The 23,219-nt window shown below is 43.5% G+C and overlaps 1 protein-coding gene across 2 annotated transcripts in view; it reads right to left on the reverse strand.

The window, feature by feature from the left end:
* Positions 1-23,219, reverse strand: part of CUEDC1 (CUE domain containing 1) — a 163,043-nt gene that overhangs the window by 120,523 nt on the left and 19,301 nt on the right. The window contains exon 2 of one of the 2 annotated variants that reach the window (XM_077481123.1): positions 10,231-10,348. The exons of the other annotated variant lie outside the window; for it this stretch is intronic. The gene's annotated coding sequence lies outside the window, so the exon portion shown is untranslated. The remainder of the gene's footprint in view (positions 1-10,230; positions 10,349-23,219) is intronic. 2 annotated transcript variants of the gene reach the window in all.

The following is a 23,219-nucleotide window of genomic DNA, read 5'->3' on the forward strand; positions in this document are numbered from 1 at the left end:
GAGACACAGACCCCGAAGGGGGAGAGGAAGCTGCAGCCGCCGCCATGTGGCAATACCATCTTCTCCCTGAATATGATTACCCCTAGGCTGGCTTCCTAAACGCATATAAAATAAACATAAAATGTTTAACTTAAGAAAGCTGCCCGTACCCCACAGGGGGTTGCTGGCAGTTTAAGGCTTTACAATAAGTGTGAATTAACCCCTAATGCTGTCACACTAAAAAAAATGCTCAAAACTGATCAGGATGCAATGTACCACACTGTACCTGTACCCCCAGCCCTTCAATTTGCCCAACTGGGGGGGGGGATATGCTGCTAGGACACCCCACTATTGTGGTTGGACACGGAGCTGCTGAAAGGGTATGTGTATTCTTACTCCCTCTAGAGGAGACTTTAAGGCATTACAAAGTAACATATGAAAGAAAAGTCATAGGTGGACTTTGCAGTTCCCAAGCTTTCCTTACCCTTTCCTCGCTGCAGGATTCTGTTTAAAAAGGACAGATCCAAACTTCATTATAACGGTGGGCAGTGTAGTTAAACCTTCAAAAGACCGGGTCCCTTTTAATAGGGGTTCCACTCTGGACCTATATAGCACCCTTCAGGACAACTTTAGGTAATGTAGCAAGACCAAAAAGTCCTGGTTCCTAGGGCCCAGCCCTCAAAAAGAAGAAGTGTTACAGGTAAAACCTCATTCTTCTATGCGAGGCCCGGGTACCATCCTGTGGCCGCAGTGGTGTCGATGGATCCGGCTGTGGAGGTTTTTTAAATCCAGCATGGATCCCTTCTGGAGCTCCTCAGAGCACATCTTCACTCGTGACCAACACCTTAGACACTAGCAAAAAAACTGAGGTACTCCTGGAAGGAGGAGGGGTTATATAGGGGAGTCAACTTCCTGTATTGGGTATACCAGTGTCAACACCTGAAGGTGGCCCATACCCATTAAGTAATTACTTAAGGCTCTGTGTCCCATGATGTACGATAAAGAAATAGCACCGCTTATACAAATGTATGATAGCAACACCATTTTTTTTATTCCAAAGTGCCTAGCATGTATGCCTATGATGCTTTGTCAGTTCCATTCAGCCACTGTTGCAGTCAGCACCTTCTGTACAGAGCACCCAATGCCATTGCTTTTGGACTGGGGGGTGCCGTGCCGCTCATTCCTTAGCAGACTTACCCACTGGCCATCCTAGTGCTGGTAAAACTCACCAATGGCTGCACACTTGTGCACCTTGGTACCAACAATCGCTGCACCTGTGCACCTTCCCCACTGACCTCAGCTAAATATGCGCATCTCCTTCACTGACCATTTTACCAGTGACTGCCACTATACCCATGCGCGTCACCAAATGTCTCTGCATCTGTGCACAAACCCAGACACCTTGTCACTAATTGCTGCTGTATTTAAGCATCTACTCAACCTGCACCATATCACGGACTACACTCGTATACCTCACCAGTAGAGCTGCGCGATTCTGGCTAAAATGAGAATTGCAATTTTTTTTTGCTTAGACGATAGATCCCGATTCTCACGGCATAACATCATCTTTCACATTAAAACAAAAAAATTGGGCTAACTTTACTTTTTTTTTTTTTTTTAAACTCATTTAAGTGTATTTTTCCCCAAAAAATTGCGTTTGAAAGACCACTGGGAAAATACAGTGTGACATAAAACATTGCAGCAATTGACATTATATTCCCTAGGGTCTCTGCTAAAATATATATAATGTATGGAGGTTCAAAGTAATTTTCTAGCAAAAAAATATTGATTTTAACTTAAGAAACAAGTGTCAGAAAAAGATTTAGACTTTAAGTGGTTAAACTTCCTGCATTTACATGTTGTTAAAAACTTGGCAGTTTATCACTTTGATCTAAGAAGGAAGAGTTAGTTACAACATTTTATGTTTAAAACTTGGCAGACTGCCCAGGTGTTTTCTTTTGACAGCTGAGTGAGCAGATATGTCTCTCCACTTGTTATATGAAAGAATCAGCAAACTCTGCAATACAGGTCATCAGGGGGGTTGAATCGAGATCACAATTTTTTTTAACAATTGTGCAGCTCTACTCACCAGTGACCACCACTGTACCTGTACAACCGGTGCACTTTGCCACCAAGAACCGCTGCACTTGCACACTGCCTGCAACTACATGCGCAAAACACCACTATACAATTGCTACTATTTCTGCATCCAGAACATTAACCACTTGCCGCCCGCTCTATAGCAAAATGACGGCGGTAAAGTGGTTTCAAAATCCTGATCGGGCGTCATATGATGTGCAGCGCGCATTGCGGCGATCGTTGTTGCGGGGTGTCAGTCTGACACCCCGCAACTACGATCTCGGTAAAGAGTCTCCGACGGAGACTCTTACCACGTGATCAGCCGTGTCCAGTCACAGCTGATCACAGTGTAAATAGGAAGAGCCGGTGATCGGCTTTCCTCACTCGCATCTGTCAGACGCGAGCAGAGGAGAGACGATCGGCTGCTCCTCTGACGGGGGGGGATCTGTGCTGATCGATTATCAGCGCAGGCCCCCCCCCCCCCCGAGGAGGCCCACACTGGACCACCAGGGATGCCACCAGACCACCAGGGATGCCCAGCACCAGGTATGCCACCCTAGACCACCAGGGATGCCAGTCAGTGCACACAACGTATGCCAGTGCCCACAACGGGTATCACTGACTGGCATCCATCAGGACAATATAATGCCGCCTATCCGTGCCCATCTGTGCCAGCCATCAGTGCCGCCTCATCAGTGCCCATCAGTTGCGCCTCATCAGTGCCCATCTGTGCCAGCCATCAGTGCCGCCTCATCAGTGCCCATCCGTGCCAGCCATCAGTGCCGCCTCATCAGTGCCCATCAGTTGCGCCTCATCAGTGCCCATCCGTGCCAGCCCATCCGTGCCAGCCTCATCAGTGCCCATCCGTGCCAGCCATCAGTGCCAATCCGTGCCAGCCATCAGTGCCAATCCGTGCCAGCCATCAGTGCCAATCCGTGCCAGCCATCAGTGCCAATCCGTGCCAGCCATCAGTGCCAATCCGTGCCAGCCATCAGTGCCAATCCGTGCCGCCCCATCAGTGCCAGCCAGTGCCGCCCCATCAGTGCCCGTCAGTGCCGCCCCATCAGTGCCCGTCAGTGCCGCCCCATCAGTGCCCGTCAGTGCCGCCCCATCAGTGCCCGTCAGTGCCGCCCCATCAGTGCCCGTCAGTGCCGCCCCATCAGTGCCCGTCAGTGCCGCCCCATCAGTGCCCGTCAGTGCCGCCCCATCAGTGCCGCCCCATCAGTGCCCGTCAGTGCCGCCCCATCAGTGTCCGTCAGTGCCGCCCCATCAGTGTCCGTCAGTGCCGCCCCATCAGTGTCCGTCAGTGCCGCCCCATCAGTGTCCGTCAGTGCCGCCCCATCAGTGAAGGAGAAAACTTACTTATTTACAAAGTTTTGAAACTGAAACAAAAAAACTTTTTTTCATAATTTTCGATATTTTTTTATTTGTTTAGCAAAAAATAAAAACCATAGAGGTAATCAAATGCCACCAACAGAAAGCTCCATTTGTGGGGAAAAAAAATTATAAAAATTCCATTTGGGTACAGTGTAGCATGACCACACAATTGTCATTCAAAGTGTGACAGCGCTGAAAGTTTAAAATTGGTCTGGGCAGGAAGGGGTTTAAGTGCCCGGTATTGAAGTGGTTAAAAGAAGTATGGGTTTGGGGGTTTCCCCCCCCCATCATACTTACCTAGGTGGATGCAGCATTGGCCTGATGCTGCATCTGTCCCCCCGCACCTCTGAGAACTGAGCGTTCGAACATCGCCGGTGGCTCAGTTCTCACAGCTCCCCGAGCAGAGAGCTGCTGACTGTCAATCATCATCTCTCCGCTCTGATCCTCCACACTCACTGGAGCGCTGAGCTGTGGAGGGGCGGGGAGCGGCCATCTCAGGCTCTCAGCGGCTCGCTGAGAGGCTGAAACGGGTGTCCGTTTAGGCACCTGCCGGATCTAGACTTCCCTTGTCACGATGACACAGTGCCTAGACCGTTTCCTGTGACGTCAGCAGAGAGTAAAAGTGTCCAGTGTGCATGAGGCCTAAAAGCAGGCATTTTAATTGTCTGCTACCAAACTGCCAGTTTTACTTTTCACTGATGGGTAGGTATCCTTTTGTTTATACATTCATTTATCAGAAGTTTACTTTGAATTGCTCTGGTTTGACAGATTTACTTTGGTGCATTTCTCATGTATCTGTCTTGCTAATGTCATCTTGCTGGGATTAAATTGCATATCCAATTCTGAACATAGTGTGAAGCCTAATATTAGTGCTGGAGACACAGCATGGAATTTCAGATTCCTGGCACCCTGCACTAAAAAAATAAAAATATATATATATAAAAAAATCAGCTTTAATAAAAAATGAACCGCATTCTTTGATTCTAATCTGGGACATGATTCGTGATTTAGGTTATACCATTTTGTTAATGGTATTTATTTTTATTTTTTTAAACAATACTTAATGTGGGTGTAAAACCTCACATATACCCAGCGAAGTGAACAGCCTCAGATGATACACATAGACAAACTGATTAAAACAAATCTCCCTAAATAAGTTTTACATATCTGCGGTCTTCAGCTTGCTAGACTCTTTAGAAAGTGAACATCGGGTTACAAATTTTTCTTCCCGTTTCAGCAGTGGTAGGGAAGTCTGGGCATACACTGCTTGTGAGCCGATTGGAGGAAAGGCACACAACCCCACTCCACATAGGCAGACGAATAAAAAAAAAAACTTGCAGAACTGCAGTGTGAATAGACCAGCTCTCTGCTCATCTCCAAGTTCCCTCCCTGACACAAATTTCCAGCTGCTTTCATCTCCTGTGTTGCAGAGCTGCTCGGAAGTCATCATGCTGATACCAGGGGAACGGAGCTGCAGAAAGACAGGGGACTTAGACCCCTTTCACACTGGGGGGCGTTTTGCAGGCACTATAGTGTTAAAAATAGCGCCTGCAAACCACCCTATAACAGCTGCTCCATTCAATCCAGTGTGAAAGCCGAGGGCTTTCACACTGGAGCTGTGCACTGGCAGGGCGTCAGAAAAAATCCTGCCAGCAGCTTTTTTGGATCAGTGAATTCACCGCTCCTCCCCATTGAAATCATATACCGCCGGCAAAATGCCACTGCAGTGGCACTTTGGTAGCGGATTTATCCAGTTTTCGCCCGCTAGCGGGATAGTGCCACTAATACGGCACTAAAAATAGCGCCACTTTACCGCTGATGCCCTAGGTGGCACAATGTGAAAAGGGCTCTTAGAGCTTTGGCGAGAGAGAAGTAAACACTACAGATATATGTGCACAGGTCAGATTTCATGAATGGGGCTTACAACCACTTTAAAATGAGTTTCATATTTTGCAAAAATAAACAAATGCTACTATTTTGCAAAAAGCAAAAAAAAATTAAATAAAAAAAATGTTCATTTCACATTTTCTTTGCACTTGGGCCTCCAAAAGCAATGCAACTGCAATTGGTGGATCACAGGTGCAATGCTCTGGTTCCTGTAGACTCTTCACCCATAACTCCACTTCCTCAGTTTTGTCAGCAGTACAAAGAATCAAAAACACAAAAGGGGAAGGACCCATGTCCCTCAACAAACTTCGAGAAAAAGATTTAAATGGGAAGTACCAGAGTACCGTATATAAAAATAGACTTGTTATTAACCGCTTCAGCACCGGAAGATTTTACCCCCTTCCTGACCAGAAAACTTTTTGCAATTCGGCACTGCATCGCTTTAACCTGACAATTGTGCGGTTGTGCAACTTTGTACCCAAACCAAATTTACGTCTTTTTTCCCCACAAATAGGGCTTTTTGGCGGTATATGATCACCTCTACATTTTTGTTTGTTTTTTTTATTTTTTTGCGCCATAAACAAAAAAAAACAAAAAAAAAAGAACGACAATTTTGAAAAAAAAAAAAAAGCATTTTTTTTTTTTTTTTTTTTTACTTTTTGCTATAATATCCAACAAAAAATACATATAAAATTTTTTTTTCTTTTCCTCATTTTAGGCAGATATGTATTCTTCTACATAGGTTTGGTAACATTTTTCACTCCGTTACACTTTAAACGACAATTATTAATTTATATCCCTTTGGAGAAAAAAAAAAAAAAGTAGTATCTTAGTTTTTGTTAGAAAGTTTTGGAAATAAATAATCTTTCTTCATAAATTTAGGCCAAAATGTATTCTGCTACATTTCTATGGTAAAATGTATATTATATAGTCTGTGTAAAAAGTTATAGGCCTCATGCACGTCATACGTCAGTAATTTGAAGGAAGATATCGTGCAGCCAGCTGCCACAACCCTGGTATCCTCTTCTTCAGTAAGCAGTCCGACTTCCCCCCCCTCCCCCCTGTGGCCTGACATTGAGGCCTGACATGTGGCCCTTGTGGTCCTTCCTGTGGCCTGACATTGAGACGAGTAAGCAGAAGATGGCCCCACTTGTCTCCATATCATTGCAGGAGGGAAGAGACGTAAAAAAAAAAAAAAATCACTTACGCTCATAGCTCTTAGTCCAAATATGAAATCGGAGGTCTTTTTGACCCCAGATCTCATATTTAAGAGGACCTGTCATGCTTTTTTTCTATTACAAGGGACGTTTACATTCCTTGTAATAGGAATAAAAGTGACACAAATTAATTTTTATTTAAAAAAAAAAAAAACAGTGTAAAAATATAAAATAAAATAAAAAGGTAAAAGGTTTTAAATGCGCCTCGTCCCAACGAGCTTGCATGCAGAAGCGAACGCATATGAAAACGGTGTTCAAACCTCACATGCGAGGTATCACCGTGATTGGTAGTGAGAGAGAGCAATAATCCTAGCCCTAGACCTCTCCTCTGTCACTTAAAATATGCAACCTGAAGAATTTTTTAACCGTCTCCTATGGAGATTTTTAAGGGCAAAAGTTTGTTTCCATTCCACGAGCGGGCACAATTTTGAAGCCTGACATGTTGGGTATCAATTTACTCGGCGTGACATCTTTCACAATAAAAAAAAAATTGGGCTAACTCTACTGAGGTCTTATTTTTTAATTAAAAAATAAAACGTCCAAAAAAAAGTGCTCTTGACCGTCACACCGTCATATATACACACGCACTTTTTTTTTTTTTTTTTTTTTACTGTGCAAAAGTTTAAGGTAGGTGTGAAAAATGCCCCCTTCCTGACCAGAGCACTTTTTGCAATTCAAGACTACGTCGCTTTAACTGACAATTTCGCAGTCGTGCGACGTTGCAGCCAAACAAAATTGACTCCCCCCCCCCCCCCCCCCCAAATAGAGCTTTCTTTTGGTGGTATCTGATCGCCTCTGCGGTTTGCACAAGCGCTGTGGCGGATCTTGTGAATGGGATGGATGGGAGGGTATAAATGGTTTGATTGTCATGCTGTGCAGCCAACCCCATAAGGAAGTCAGTGTATGATGAAACGTCGGGGGCGTGGCTGTGTAGCAATCACCACCAGTAATATGCAGCGTTTGGAGCTGAACAGGAAAGTGGTGATTGGCATCTGTGTTTGGGCACCGAGGAGAGGGTGAGAACAACGCTTACAAGCTCACACACCTCGGGTCCGCTGTGGCCACAGTCCAAAGTTTGTGCTGTTCAGGAGTGAGGCTTGCTGTGACTTTGATATCTGTTTTGCTGGCTTTTGAACTGTGAAATGTGAGTGTAAAGGTTGAAGCGTTTGTGTTTTAATAAATTGATTCATACGGTTTTACACTATTGGAGCACCTTTATTATTTTACATGTGGAATATCTGAATTTGCACAATGGATGATTGGAGCAACGGTTCACTACTTGCTGTTTGGCTGATAAGCGCTTAAGCCTGATACGAAAGTGCAGGCATTGGGAGTCGGTGAGTGCGTTTAAGGGAGTGCAATCACTGATCACTTTGGTGTGTTGGATGGAATAAGAAGAGACATTACTTCAAAAGGATACTTTTGGACACTTTCATGAACTTTATCTTAATTTTGTTTGTTCTTTGACACATTTATTTGGTTCACTTATCACAGGGTGATACAATTGTTGTTCTCACACATGTTGTTCACACCATTTAATTGTTGTCACGTTTCTTGGAGTTAGTTATAATTTTTTAGTTAAGTGCCACTATTTTTCCTTTTTTTCTGATTTTAGTTTTAAAAGGTAAATTACGATTTGCACTTAAAGGGGAGGTCCACCCTAAAGTGGACCTTCCACTCATTGGAAGGTGCAGGTACCTGTACAGCAGGGGTTGACAAATTTGTTTGGAATCTGGGAGCCAGCTAAAAAAGTTAGGAGCCAGGTCCGTGACGGCGATCTGGACCTGTCCCTGGCCTGACATGGAGACAAGTGAGGGGAAGATAGCCTCCAGCCCCCCACATATGAGATCACCTCTCATTGGACACACCGCTTGAGTGCTAAATGGCCGCTGTGATTGGCCATTTAGCATGATCTGTGATTTGCTGTATCCAAGGGACACGGCCAACACAGAACTTCCCCGATGTGCGCCCATGGCGGCGTTCAGAGGGGAAGTAAACAGGAGGATGTCCAGGGACGCCCTCCCGGCAATTGGTGTCCGTGCTGTAGACATCTTTTGTCTATAGCGCGGGCACGAAGTGGTTAACAAAAGAAGTGACTTTTATTTCCACCATGTTCCCGCTTCTTAACGTCATATCCCCGCTAAGGGTTAGATCAGGTCCGCCTGAAAAACTGACAGGTGAACCTGATCAGACAGCCCTTGTGAAAGGGGTCAAGCAGGGAGGATTACAAATAATATTTTTTTTTTCCCTTAATTAAAATATTTTTTTTTACTTTTTACAAAAAAAAAAAATAATAATAATTAAATAATTATATATATATATATATATATATATATATATATATATATATATATATATATATATATATATATATATATATATATATAATAATATTTAATTATTATTATTTTTTTTTTTTTTGTAAAAAGTAAAAAAAATTATTTTAATTAGGGGAAGGAAATGGGCGGGCAGTGAAAAACAGTCAGGGAGCTTCAATCCATTAGGAATTATCATTATTGGAATAGGGTGTAATTTCTACATCCACCACAAGATGGCGCCAGACTACCGAAAGATTTTAGTAGGCCGCAAAGCCGCGGCCTCAATTACTGGCCGGCGCGGCACGATGGAATTGCGCGGCGGAGTTCGGGGTCCAAATGGAGACAGGATACCCCAGCAGCGTTGCCCCAGTCGCCAGGACACGAAATCTAGGCGCAAATGCGACCTGGCGACCGGGGTTTGTCGAGCCCTGCTGTACAGTACAGGTATCTGCACCCACTTCCGGGATAGCTCTCTGTGGAAAGGGGCGTAGATTACGCCCCTTTCCGAAAGTCCCCCGCTGCCTGCTGGGAAACACAGATCCCAGAGGCAGCGGGTCCATCCTTATTGCGCAGCGCGACTCGCGCATGCGCAGTAGGGAACCGGGAAATGAACCCGAAAGGCTCCACTTCCTGATTCCCATACCCAAGATGGCGGCGGCAGCACCCGAGAGACGATCGAGAGATCGGCTTCGGGTGCCGACATCGCGGGCGCGCTGGACAGGTAAGTGTCACTATTTTAAAAGTCAGCAGCTGCAGTATTTGTAGCTGCTGGCTTTTAAAAAAAAAAAACGCGGACTCCCGCTTTAACATTTTTCCATGTGGCAGCTCTAGTTGAGGGAGCAGGCTTGGCCTAGGCACAGGGGGTGGGTATTTAGGTAAAGGGTGGAAATTTTTGCAATATCTGCAGTTTGTGATATTCCATCTCTACTACACCAATATTTTGTATTGATAATCTTTATGGTCTTCTCTGTATGTAATAAATTATATATATATATATTTCTGCTTCAAAGCACGTAAAAAAATACATTTTATTTCATATTTTCTTTATATATCCACATTTTACATATCAGGACTTTCCCTACATACAATTTAAATGAATATTATTCTGTATAAACATATTTTGTAATTTATGCATTTACTTTCCTTATTTATCCCCAATACATATTAATCACACATTTATGGAAACTTGTGCACTTCTTTAGCAGTAAAAGATCGGGAGAAGAGAGTATGTAAAGACGCAAGTTAAAAAAAAAAAAAAAAAAAAAAAAAAAGCCACCACCTTGTTTTATACTTATCACTTTCTGTGACAAAAGACAAATCCAAGTATAATATAGGCTTTATGTTAAACAAATGCTTCGGTAAAGCTTACATACCAATATCTGCATGGATTGTTGTCCTTAAATCATTTAAACTCTTGCCAAGTTTGGCTTCTTCAGAAGATTCCTGCCAACAGACATTTTACCATGCAAATGTCAGGAAAATCTTCTCTACCTGTTGAGGAAAATGAACATCAGTAAGTGATTAAAGGCCATATAACATGCATTTGGCGCTAGTATTTTCTTGTAAAAAAATCCTATCTTATGAGGACACATTACATTTTTGTATGTACGAGCAATGCAACTGTTTTTGTGAATGTAAAAAAAAAAAAAAAAAAAAACAACACACACACACACATTTGGTTTTACAGTATATATAACAGCGGTAAAGGAAACACATCAAAGACAGACGGCATCCTCATCTTTAACCACTTCCCATCCAGGCCTATTCTGACATTTCTCTTCTACATGTAAAATTGTAATTTTCTAGCAAAAGAATTATGATAGAACCCCCAAACTTTTTTTTTTTTTTTTTTTTTTTTTTTTAGCAGACCCTAGAGAATACAATCTCAGTCGTTGCAATTTTTTATCTCACACGGTATTTGCGCAGCAATTTTGCAAACATGTTTCATGCTTTTCAAAAATAAATAAATAAAAAAAAACATTAAAGATAGCCCAATTTTATTGCATAATGTGAAAGAAGAAGTTACGCTGAGTAAATAGATAACCAACATGTCACGCTTCAAAATTGCACACACTCGTGGAATGGCGCCAAACTTCAGTACTTAAAAATCCCCATAGGCGGCAGTTTAACATTTTTTACTGATTATAGGTTTTGAGTTATAGAGGAGGTCTAGGGCTAGCATTATTGCTCTCGCTCCAACGTTCGTGGCGATACCTCACATGTGTGGTTTGAACACAGTTTTCATATGTGGGCGGGACTTACGTATGTGTTCGCTTCTGCTTGCGAGCACACGGGGACAGAGGCACTTTAATTTATTTTTATTTTTTTAAGTGTCAAACTAAAAAAAGTCTAAATTAACGATAAAAATAAATAAGTTTGATCATTTTTATTCCTATTACAAGGAATGTAAACATTCCTTGTAATAGAAATATGGCATGATCTGTCCTCTTTACAGTGAGATATGAGGTCAGACACCACATCTTACCTGTAGGCTGGGAAGCCTGAAATAAAAAATAAAAATAAAAAAATAAACTCTCGGCTTCCCAGCCAAGGCGGCGCCATTCGTCTGAATGCAGAGGCCGGGCGTGATGTCATAACATCATGCCCGCCTTCCGAACGATCATAGAGACCATCTGGTCCGCTGGAAATTTCCATGATCACCATCCAGGGCTGGCGGATCCGTTCCCCACGACTCACCGATGGAAGCGGGGAGTCAGTAGAAGCACCGGAGGGCAGCGTGAGGGCATCCCCTCCCGCCGCCCATAAGAACGATCAAGTGGCGGAACAGCCGCTATAAATCGTTCTTATGGTGTAGGGAATCACCAGATGAAAAAGCTGATATCTGCATGATGCCTGTAGATGCAAGAATCATTAAGATATGCCCCCGCGGGAAGCGGTTAACTGGTAATTTACGCCTCCTTCAGAAGTTATTTAGTGCAAGGCATCTATTTGCACTTATATTTATTTTTTGATTACATGAATAAAACTACTATAATAAGTAAAATATAAAAGTAATTCTAAAGGTTTTTTTTTTTTTGTAACAAACATGTTATACTTACCTGTTCTGTGCAATGGTTTTGCACAGAGCAGCCCCAAACTCCCCACAAGCCACTTGCTATGGTGGCGCTTGTGTGGGCATGCTGCCAAGTCAGGCTGTGTGTATCCATTGACACATACAGCATTGCTTGACCACACCCATCGTTCTCTGGTTTTGACTGACAGCAGAAGGAGTCAATTCCGTCAGAGCCTCTGGTGAGACCAGAAAGAGGAGAGAGGAGCTACAGCAGACAGGACATGCAGGCAGCAGTGGGTGCCACTGCTTCCTGCTGCTGCCATTAAATCCTGTGAAGAGGGAGTGGGGAGACATGGCCGAACTACTCTGTGTGTCTATGGATGCTCACATCCAGGCTCGGGAGTGGGCCTGTACATGTGCCTCCATAGCACTCAGCTTGCTATGGAGGCACACAGCCCGGGGGACTCCAGATGAAGAGGTAAGGGGCCGCTCTGTGCAATATCCTTGCAGAGAGGATGGAAGTATAAAGCTTTTTTATTTTGGGGGCGAGGGAAACAGCCTTTAGTATCAATTTAAGCTGGATAAAGACAGCAGAAAACCTCACTAAGATAGATGGGCAGTGAGTGGTGCCTATATAAGCTCAAGCCACTACACTGTCACAACAGAACTATCATCCTCTCACAGAGATTAAAGTGTTACTAAAGCCTATTTTTTACCCCATTTCATTCCCCAATTTATTCCATGCGTGAACGTAAAAAATGTATAGGCATCAGCAGCATCCCCCCCCCTTTTTTACTTACCTGAGCCCTCATTTGATCCAGCGCTTGCCACATCTGCAGCTCTTTCCTCCCCTCACTTCCAGATCTCGCTAGGGCACCAGGAGCCAGTGAAGAGGGAGCCGGGGGCAGGGCCCAGTCCCAGTGTGTGTGTGTGTGTGTCTCAACGGACGCAGCAACAGGGCTTCTGAGCGAGCATGCACAAGTGTCCCGATGTGAAGCAGCTTTCTGTGGGGGCACTGAACAGAGAGGAGGGACCAGAAGCGCTGGCAAGGGACCCGAGAAGAGGAGGTTTGCAGAGCAGACTCTTTTTTAACCTTACAAATTACTTTATATTTGTTACATTACACATCTATCCATACTGATCATAGCAACTTGTGCTGGTTTATAGCAACACTAGAAAGTAAAAAGGTATCCTCGGACATTGTGCCCCTCTAATAATCTTGCACTGTCCTCCTCCACCCATAGTTCTTCAGCCCCCAACTTGTTTTACTGATAGAAGCGTTAATATAGTAGCCTACCTTGTGTGTTAAACGGATTACCAGCCTACAATTCTGTCTCCTGACACTATTTTTCCAGAGTGGAAGGCCTGTGCAAGTTCCCAAGTTAGAGGTTGCATAGGGCTGAGGACTTTTCACCCACCCCATGACAAATAGCTCCAGTCTTTAGGCACTTAATTACTGTCTCCACAAAAAACAAACAAAAAAAAAAGGATCAAGAGTACTTACCTCTTTGGCAGGCAGTGAGCCCCATCTTTGCACTCTTTTGAAAGGGGGATCTTTAGCATTGGCTTCCTGCTGCGCACCGTGGTTCTACCAGCCCTGCAACACTATAGGGGTGATTTACCAAAGTAAAGGCGCAACGCACATTTCCATATTTACAAAATGGTGCACCGCTAACAGAGCGCAAATCCCCCATTTACTATAGTGATCTCTGCAAACGGTAGAATGCAATCTGTGCGCCACTATGGACACGGCATCTCTAATTCAATATTGACAGACGATGGAGGTGCCAATATTATGGGGTAATGCAAGGAAGTTTAGTAACAACTGCCCAAGTAACAAAAATGTCCAAAATAGAATGAAAAAGTAACTTTTTCATAGAAAGCCTGCAAGTACGTTTAGAACTGCGTGAGATCAATGTAAGCAGTGCGCATGCGCACGAGTTTGTTCACTGCACGGCCAAAATCTTAGTAAATGTTAAGCAACGTACATGCAATTGCATGAGTTGAACGGTCGCACCTCTAAACTTGAGAATTTTTTTTTTTTTTTTTTTTAAGATTTGCACACGGGTCATGTAACGTTGCCAACATGCGACATGCACCTTGTTAAAATTATGTAAAAAAAAAATAAAATAAAAAAAATAAAAAAAAAAAAAACCCCCAAGACTCTCGGTCCTCCTAAAAGGGCATTCAACCATCCCCCTCTAATGTATATGATTTCCTTCAGCTAGCTTTTGCATTTAAAGGGGAACTCCACACTCCATTTTCCAATGCTCGTCTCCCCCTCTAACCCCTTGAATTTCCATGAGCTAATTTTTGCTTTTAAAAAGGGGAACTCCACTCCATTCTCAGAAGGCTGTGAGCTGCCTTCACCAATCCAAACTACATCCTTTTTCAGAGCATAGAACAGGGCCAGCTAAGAAAGGGGCGAGAAGAGTGATCGCCCAGCCCCCTCCTGAACCATACAAGGCCACATGCACTCAACATAGCTGGCTGCCTTTGGGGCATGTTGGGCTCAGCCCAATACCAACCACAAAGCACCTTGTACCCACTAGTTTAAAAGGGGCATTTCACATTCCGTAAAGCCCCCTGTCTGCAGCCCCCCACAACCCCAGCCTAGAGTTGTGTGGAAAAGGCCCTTGTCCCCCTGAATGTGGGAACAAGGTGGTTGACTTTTGAGGTGCCCGAGCCCCTCCTGCCCCCAAGCATACACCCCCCTTTCATGGGCTTGCTTGCTGTGTGTTTGGCTAGGAGTTTGTCAGCGTGTGGGAGGGGCACAATATTTTTTAGTTTGGGGTGGTATGTTTCACGTGGGGGGGGGGGGGGGTCTCATTTTTTTTGTTTTGGATTAAACTCTTGCAGCTGCTATGTAGATCTGGAAGTTTTCTCTAAAGCCATACATCTTTGAAGCAGCATTTTCGATACATGCTACAGATGTGCCACTTTACAGGCAGAGTAACCCCCCCTCCAAATTAGCTAATTTATCTTAGCTAAAATGACTGTCCAGAATACCAAGCTATTGACTGATTTAAAGCACCTGTGCAAGATGAAGGAAAACCTGCAAACATGGCCTGTTGGGGGTACTTGAGGACAGGATTGAGAAGCACTGATATAGAGTACCGAGCTAAAATCTAGCTTAAGACAATCCTATTCTAATTATGGGCATTTGTGGGAAACGTGTTAGAACCCCTGCTCATCTTTTTTAGGTTGGGCTTTGTGTCCCTTTTCTAAAAATTGGCTTTACTTCATGTCACATAGCCAAACAGGAAGTAAGGGTAAAACTGTACCAATGTCTTTCTTTGGGGACACACAGGTCAATCTAACTAGTGTCCCCATTAGGCAAATTGGACTCTAGCACTTTGTTGTGTACATCCCAGATTATTAGGTATTTTGGGGTTTATTAAAGGCAAATCCACACTGCAATTCAAGTGTACTTTCTGTATATCTGAGGGGAAGCACTGGCGATTTTATCATCCGATCATGTAGAAGCAAAGATGCTGTTTTTTATTTTCCTTGCAGGTCTCCCTCGGATCTCCAGCAACAGCACTCCCAAGTGCACTTGTAGTGCAAAGTGGATATGCCTATAGTAAATAAACCCCAAAGTCCAAGATATCTAATAATTTGAGGTGTACACTGCTAAATGCAAGAGTGCAAGTTACCTAATGGGGAAACTATTTAGAGTGACCTGTGTGTCCCCAAGGAAAGACATTGGTAGGATTTTACCCTCACTTCCTGTTTGGCTATGTGACAGGAAGAGAATAAATTTGAAGGAGAAACTGGCAAAATTTGGGCGGTGTCTTCATCCCATCAGGGGTGCAGAAATCCCCAAAAACTGACAAGACTTCTAATCCCCAAGCAAAAATAAGAAAGGATTTCATTTAGTTTAATTTTGCAAAGACACATTCCTAAGTTCAACAGTGATGCACGTCAATGGCCCATTTAGACCTTGTTTAACCACTTGCTTGCTGGGCACTTAAACCCCCCTCCTATCCAGACCAATTTTCAGCTTTCAGCGCTGTCGCACTTTAAATGACAATTGCACGGTCATACAAAGCTGTACCCAAATTAAATTTTTATAATTTTTTTCCTCCCAAATAGAGCTTTCTTTTGGTGGTATTTGATCGCCTCTGCATTTTTTTTTTTTTTTTTTTTAATTTTATAATTTTTGTCTGTCATTGATGTACGCTGATGAGGCGGCACTGATGGGCACCGATAAGTGGCACTGCTGGGTGGCAGTGATAAGCAGCACTTCTGGCGCTGATTGGCACTACTGGTGGGCATCGATAGGTGTCACTTGTGGGCACAATTGCCTCGTCCTCTTAGGAACCGATGTCCCTTTAAGATAAGCCAGTGATCAGCTTTTTTTTTCTCCTCTGCTGTCAGCTTTTGACACAATTTTGGGACCATTGGCATGTATACAGCGATCAGTGCTATAAAAATGCACCGATTACTGTGTAAATGTCACTGCTCCCTCAGCATGTTCTAACTGTAGGGGGGGGGGGTGGGCTCACTAGAACATGACAGATCACTGGGAGTAGTAGATCCCTGTCATGTTGTTAGGCAGAACAGGGAAATGCCTTGTTTACGTTCTGCCTCTCCATGTTACGATCGCGGGCCACCGGCGGACATAGAGTCCGTGGGATCCATGGACACGCCCGCTAGCCGCGGATGACGCAGTGACGTACGGGTACATAGTTTTGCGCACTCGTGTCACTTTGGCAACTTATATCGGCGTGAGCCGGTTGACAACTGGTTAACCACTTGCTTACTGGGCACTTAAACCCCCCTCATGCCCAGACCAATTTTCAGCTTTCAGCGCTGATGCACTTTGAATGACAATTGCGCGGGCATACAACACTGTACCCAAATGAAATTTTTATCATTTTTTTCCCACAAATAGAGCTTTCTTTTGGTGGCATTTAATTACAGCTGGGAGTTTTATTTTTTGCTAAACAAACAAAAAAAGATGCAAAAAATAAATAAATCATGTTTAATAGTTTGTTATAAAATTTTGCAAACAGGTCATTTTTCTCCTTCATTGAAGTGCGCTGATGAGGCGGGACTGATAGGCTGCATTGGTGGGCACTAATAGGCTGCACTGGTGGGCACTGATAGGCATAGTTAAGGCGGCACTAATAGGCATAGTTAAGGCGGCACTAATAGGCATAGTTAAGGCGGCACTAATAGGCACGGATGGGTGGCTCTGATGGGTGGCTCTGATGGGTGGCTCTGATGGGTGGCTCTGATGGGTGGCTCTGATGGGTGGCTCTGATGGGTGGCTCTGATGGGTGGCTCTGATGGGTGGCTCTGATGGGTGGCTCTGATGGGTGGCTCTGATGGGTGGCTCTGATGGGTGGCTCTGATGGGTGGCTCTGATGGGTGGCTCTGATGGGTGGCTCTGATGGGTGGCTCTGATGGGTGGCTCTGATGGGTGGCTCTGATGGGTGGCTCTGATGGGTGGCTCTGATGGGTGGCTCTGATGGGTGGCTCTGATGGGTGGCTCTGATGGGTGGCTCTGATGGGTGGCTCTGATGGGTGGCACCGCTGGGCACTGGTAGATGACACTGATGGGCACAGATGTGGCACTGGGGTGCACCTTAGTTGAGGCAGATTGTGGGCCCTGCTGGGTGGCACTGTGGGCACTGCTGGGTGGCACTGACAGGGGGGGGGGGGGGACACATTATTTATTGATGTGGCAAAGCAGGGGGCAGGTGGGCACTGGCAGGGGGCAGGTGGGCACTGGCAGGGCTGGCCGTGATCGGGACTGATGTCCCGATCACGGCCGCCGGTGATCGGCTCTTTTTACCGGCTCCGTTGTATCACATGATCAGCTGTCATTGGCTGACAGCTGATCACGTGATAAGGGGTCGGGATCGACCCCTTGCTCGGATCGGTGATCAGGCGAGTCTCAGACTCGCCGATCACAGAGCGCGCAGGCCGCTCGTGCACGTGACAACGTCAATAGACGTAGTCCCGGCAAAGGAGATTCGCGCTGTAGCCGTCATTCGGCTATAGCACGGGTCTCAAGTGGTTAAAGATCAAGATCTACAAAAAAATTTTTATTGGGTTTAGAAACACTTCTCTGTTCTTTGTAATGTATTGAAAAGATTTGGGTAAAAGAAAAAAAAAAAGTGGATCCTGTAAACCAAAAATACTAAATTTTTCCCCCTCCCATCGCACCTCACCTTGTCCTAGTATCAGCTAGACCTCTTCCTAATCCCCCCAGTCATGACATCACAGACCAGAACAAAAGCTTCAGAAACCACATATACTGCTAAATATTACAGTAAATCCCAGGGCCAGCTTAATGCTGCACGTCACACAGGAGGATAACCACCCTGAACAAATGGATAGGAAGACTCATACTTGAAAACCTTCCGCAATTACAGCTAATGATATGCATAGAATGGGAGGGAAGAAGCAGAAGAGAAACAAGCCAGGAACATGTTCACAGATACAGAACAGAGACGACATCTCTTCCTGACGCATTATATGCCATGACAGAACACAAAGCCCATTACTCAACACTGTATCCCAATAAACGTTCTTTGGGCACAGGAAGTTTTGAGGGCTAACAATGTCTAACACAGTATAATTATAAATGTCCAATGTAAAGAAACACCTATTTTTTAACAATATAAAATTGTCAGAAAGAGACACTTCTGCGTTAAAAAAAACAAAACAGAAGAAAAAAATATAAAAAATAAATAGAAAAAGGGTATCATCCTATAAAGGTTTCTCTTCTACCTACAGTATGCGTAGCTCATTTACGTTTTGGAAAAAACATGTAGCACTCCTGAACGGACTAAAGCTAGCCATACACATGTAGATTTCGCTTGTTCAACCAATGGGGTGGAAAGACAGAACTCTATTAATTCCTCAATCCCCGCTAAACATTGTGGATAGAGGATTTCAGGCAGTGGGCTACTGTATTTAACAGCGGCTGATGAATGCCTGGACAGCGCCTGCAGCTGACTGGATGCAGGCCCAGTTTAACTGAAAATTTTTGAACCGCTCGATCAAAAAAAAAAAGTGTATTCTTTCCAAAATAAAATTGCGTTTGAAAGATCGTTGTGCAAAAATAGTTTGACATAAAAGATTCCAACAACCACCATTTTATTCTCTAGGGTCTCTGCTAAAAAAAAAAAAAAAAAAATTTATAAAATGTTTAGTCTTTAAAGAGGAACTGCAGTCTGCTCACATAATTTGTAATATAAACAAAATCTTTGCCATTCTGAAGCTTCCCTCCAACCACTTGCATATTATTTTATATATATACTGCGATTCTCTACTTGTCAACAGTCTGGCTGCAAACATTTTAACTGTGGGCGGCTAAAGCTGCTGCTGGTTCACTTCTTGGATTTACACAGACACACAACAGAGGCACACCTCCAACCATGCAGCTCTCATTGGCCCTCTTAAGACTTATCCCTCCTCCATTCCTGACAAACTCTCACGAGTCACGATGTCATCATAAGCCTAATTTTTTTTCCAGGTAAGAAATAGGAAGTGGGCTGTATAAGGTATTTACTGTCAGAAAAAAAATGTTTTACTATCCAAAGGTAAAACAAGGGCAGAAGATTTAATAGATGGAAAGTTTAAAAAATAAATAAATATGACTGAAGTTATACTTTAAGTGTTTCAATTGACCTCATTTACAGACGGAAGCTGATCCTTTGATCTAAAACAGGGATCTGCAATTAGCGGACCTCCAGCTGTTGCAAAACTACAAGTCCCATCATGCCTCTGGGTGTCATGCTTGTGGCTGTTGGTGTCTTGCAATGCCTCATGGGACTTGTAGTTCTGCAACAGCTGGAGGTCCGCTAAGTGCATATCCCTGATCTAAAAGAACTAAAGTGTTACAATGTTTCTCCTCATCTCCACCTAAGGGACGTTGTGAAAAACTTGGCAGGCTGCCGTTTTTATGGGGGGGGGGGGGGGGGGGTTTGACAGCTGTCGGCTTGAGCAGAGAACTCTCTGCATGGAATCCAGGAAATGCTTTTTTAAGATTGGGAAGATTGCGATCTCTAATCTTTAACAATTAATCGTGCTGCTCCAGGGGATTGCCACCTTTAGGTCTGTAATGTCCCAAATAAAGCTGTGACTTCAGTTTTCTCTAATACTGACGGGAGTAAAGTTAAAAGCTCAGACAAATCCTGGTTGCCAAATGTCTTACATTTTTGGCTAGAGCAGGAAAGTGTTATATTTTTGGTGAATTTTCCCCTTACTCCTCGTCCCCATAACATCACTGCAAAAATGAGGGGGGGCAGTGGTCACTGGGATAGAAAGGTATAGAAAGAAAAAAAAACAAACATGCTGATTCTTTACAGAACCTGGAGACTCAAATTTTTGGACGAAGATCAGAAACGGCAGTCTCCATATTTCACTGGACCAGTCCCCATTTTTATACATATATTCAGCAAAATGTATTACTCTAGTTTACTGTACTGTAAAAAGGGGATCAACTCCACAGATAAAAAACAATAATACTCTACAAGACTCTGGTCTGGCTGCACCTGGAATATGCTGTCCAGTTCTGGCCACCAGTCCTCAAAGGATGTACTGGAAAAAATACAAAGAAGGGCAACAACGCTGATAAAGGGTCTGGAGGATATTAGTTATGAGGAAAGGTTGTGAGCACTGAACTTATGCTCTCTGGAGAAGAGACGCTTGAGAGGGGATATGATTTCAATACACAAATACCGTACCAGTGACCCCACAATAGGGATAAAACTTTTTCACAAAAGGAAGATTAACAAGATTCGTGGCCACTCATTAAAATTAGAAGAAAAGAGGTTTAACCTTAAACTACGTAGAGGGTTCTTTACTGTAAGAGTGGCAAGGATTTGGAACTCCCTTCCAAAGCCGGTGGTCTCAGAAAAAGGCATTGATAGTTTCAAGAAACTATTATGTCTTGGCTATGGGGTAGAGTGGCAAGACGGAAGTCTTTTCTTATGAAGAAAAACATAAAAGCCTGGCTAAATGTTGCAAAAACACATCTGAAGTCTCCCAAAAGCATTTGGGAAAATACATGCACATGCACCCCCAACCACTGTGTGTGCCCTTTACATAACCCTTTTCCACAAACAGCTAAAAATAGTAAAGTGGTACGAGGTATCTTACCTTAATGCATTATATACAGGTAAAAAAAATAAAAATAAAAAATAAAAACACACCTGCAAACAGTTCCCCCCTATACTTATCTGAGCCCGATCTTGATCCAGCCTTGTGCCTGAGACCTGCGGCTCTCACTCTCCTCATTGGACAGAGAGTTAGCAGGAATCATAGGCTCCTGCTGCGGTCAATCACAGCCATTCCAGAGGAAGTGGGGGGGTGGGGGCGAGCTACATTCTGTGTGTCATTGGAGACACACACCCATGCTTCCATAGCAAGCGACTTGCTATGGGGGCACTTGGCAGGAGGGGAGGAGCCAAAAGAGCAGCAGGGGACCCGAGAAGAGAAGGGTGGGGGCTGTGCAGTGAAAAACCACTGCACAGAGTAGCAAGTATAACATGTTTGTTTTTTTACCTTTAGATTCACTTTAAAGTGGAATTAAACTCTACTTTTGAACTTGTACCTACAGGTAAGCTTATAATAACGCTTACCTGTAGGTACAGTGAATATATCTCTTAATAACTTGCACTGTCTAGGACATATTCACACAACATGCAGCTGATGACTTAATGTGCGCACATGCTCTGAAAAGCCATGCTGGACCTTCAGAGCTCCGTTCCATGCCAGAGACACATGTTCTTGGGAGTGACGGAAGGAAGTCCAGGTAAAGATGGCCATGTCATGGAGCTGTGACAGAGATGCCCTGGAGGGCTCTGTGTACAGGTAAGTTTGTCAAAATGTGCTACTATGTAGTCATACATTATGACTAAAACCTGCAGGAGAGCCCAATGGTTTTTACATCTCTGGCTGTTTTTCTACGTCTTTAAAATAAAAACTAAAGCTCTCACAATTTCACAGCACAAGGGTTTTAACCACCTCCTGCCCACCGTATTGTCAAATGACAGGTGGGTGGCGGCATTCTCGTTCTGAGATGATGTCATATAATGTCTTCCCATTCTCACTGTGGGGCTACAGCAATTGGCCATGCACCCTGTCCATAGGACATGGCGCATCACCAATCCTGGTAAAGAGTCAATGACGACGCTCTTTACCCATGTGATCAGCTGTGTCCAATCACAGCTGATCACATGTAAAACAAGGAAATGCCAGTTATCAGCATGCCTTTCCTTACACCGACAGCATGTGAGGAGAGGAGAGCTGCTCAGATAATCAGGGCACCGATTATCAGTGCAGCCCCAACAGTGCCCAGCAGTGATGCCAATCAATGCCACCTCATCAGTGCAACCTTAGCACACACTAGTGAAGGAGAAAAAATTACTTATTTACTAAATTTGTTAACAGAGACTAAGAAAATTTTTATTTATTTTTCGTCCAAATTCTGTATTTTTATCTTTTTTTAGCACAAAAATAAAAAAGCCCAGTGGTGATTAAATACCACCAAAAGAAAGCTCTGTCTCAAACAAATGATAAAAATGTTGTTTGAGTACAGTGTTGTATGACCACGCAATTGTCATTCAAAGTGCGACAGCGCTAAAAAGCTGAAAATTGGCCTTGGCGGGAAGGGGGTAAAAGTGCCCAGTAGACAAGTAAACAAGCCCATGGGCTACAATTAAGATTTTAAAATAAAAACTAGTACTGCAGCCAGCTTTAGAATAAGAGGGTAAATTATTATAAAATAGGACGGGTGACGTAATAATGTTATATTTTAAACGATAAAGAAATAAAGTTATAAAAGAGATCTATCCCAATAAAAAAAAAAAAAAAAAAAAAAAGTGGGAGTAAATAAACTTGCTACAATGATGTGAAAATAAATAAGAGACAGCGATGAACGTAAAGTTGATTCTAGTCTCCTTGAGGATTCGCTGATGTGGCAAAAAAAAAAAAAAATGAATAAGATGCTCTAGCAACACACACACCTTTTTCATTGGACATGTTGTCAAACACTACTAGACATTATTGGGGTAGCTGTATTTCTGTTATTTGCAAAATCAAATACTATTTCACTGAGGGGTCACAATCCTATCCTCCCAATTTTTCTGAAAACCCCCTTAAAATATAAAATAAATAACCATAATTAAAAAAAATAGACATGGTAAATTAGGGATGTGGTCCAATTATGTGATTACATTTGTGCTTTAGCAACAGCAATACAATTCAATTCCATTAGGAGGGAAAATAATAAAGACTAAAAGCTCCTATGAGAAAATTAACAAAAAGTCATAAAGCCCAAGTGAGTAGATAATAAGCTGCCACAAAACCCAAGAGACAAAAAAAACA

The sequence above is a fragment of the Lithobates pipiens genome, unplaced genomic scaffold (genome assembly GCF_037356315.1).
Source record: "Lithobates pipiens isolate NorthernLeopardFrog02 unplaced genomic scaffold, aLitPip1_a1.2 Scaffold_16, whole genome shotgun sequence".
Taxonomy (NCBI): Eukaryota; Metazoa; Chordata; class Amphibia; order Anura; family Ranidae; genus Lithobates; species Lithobates pipiens.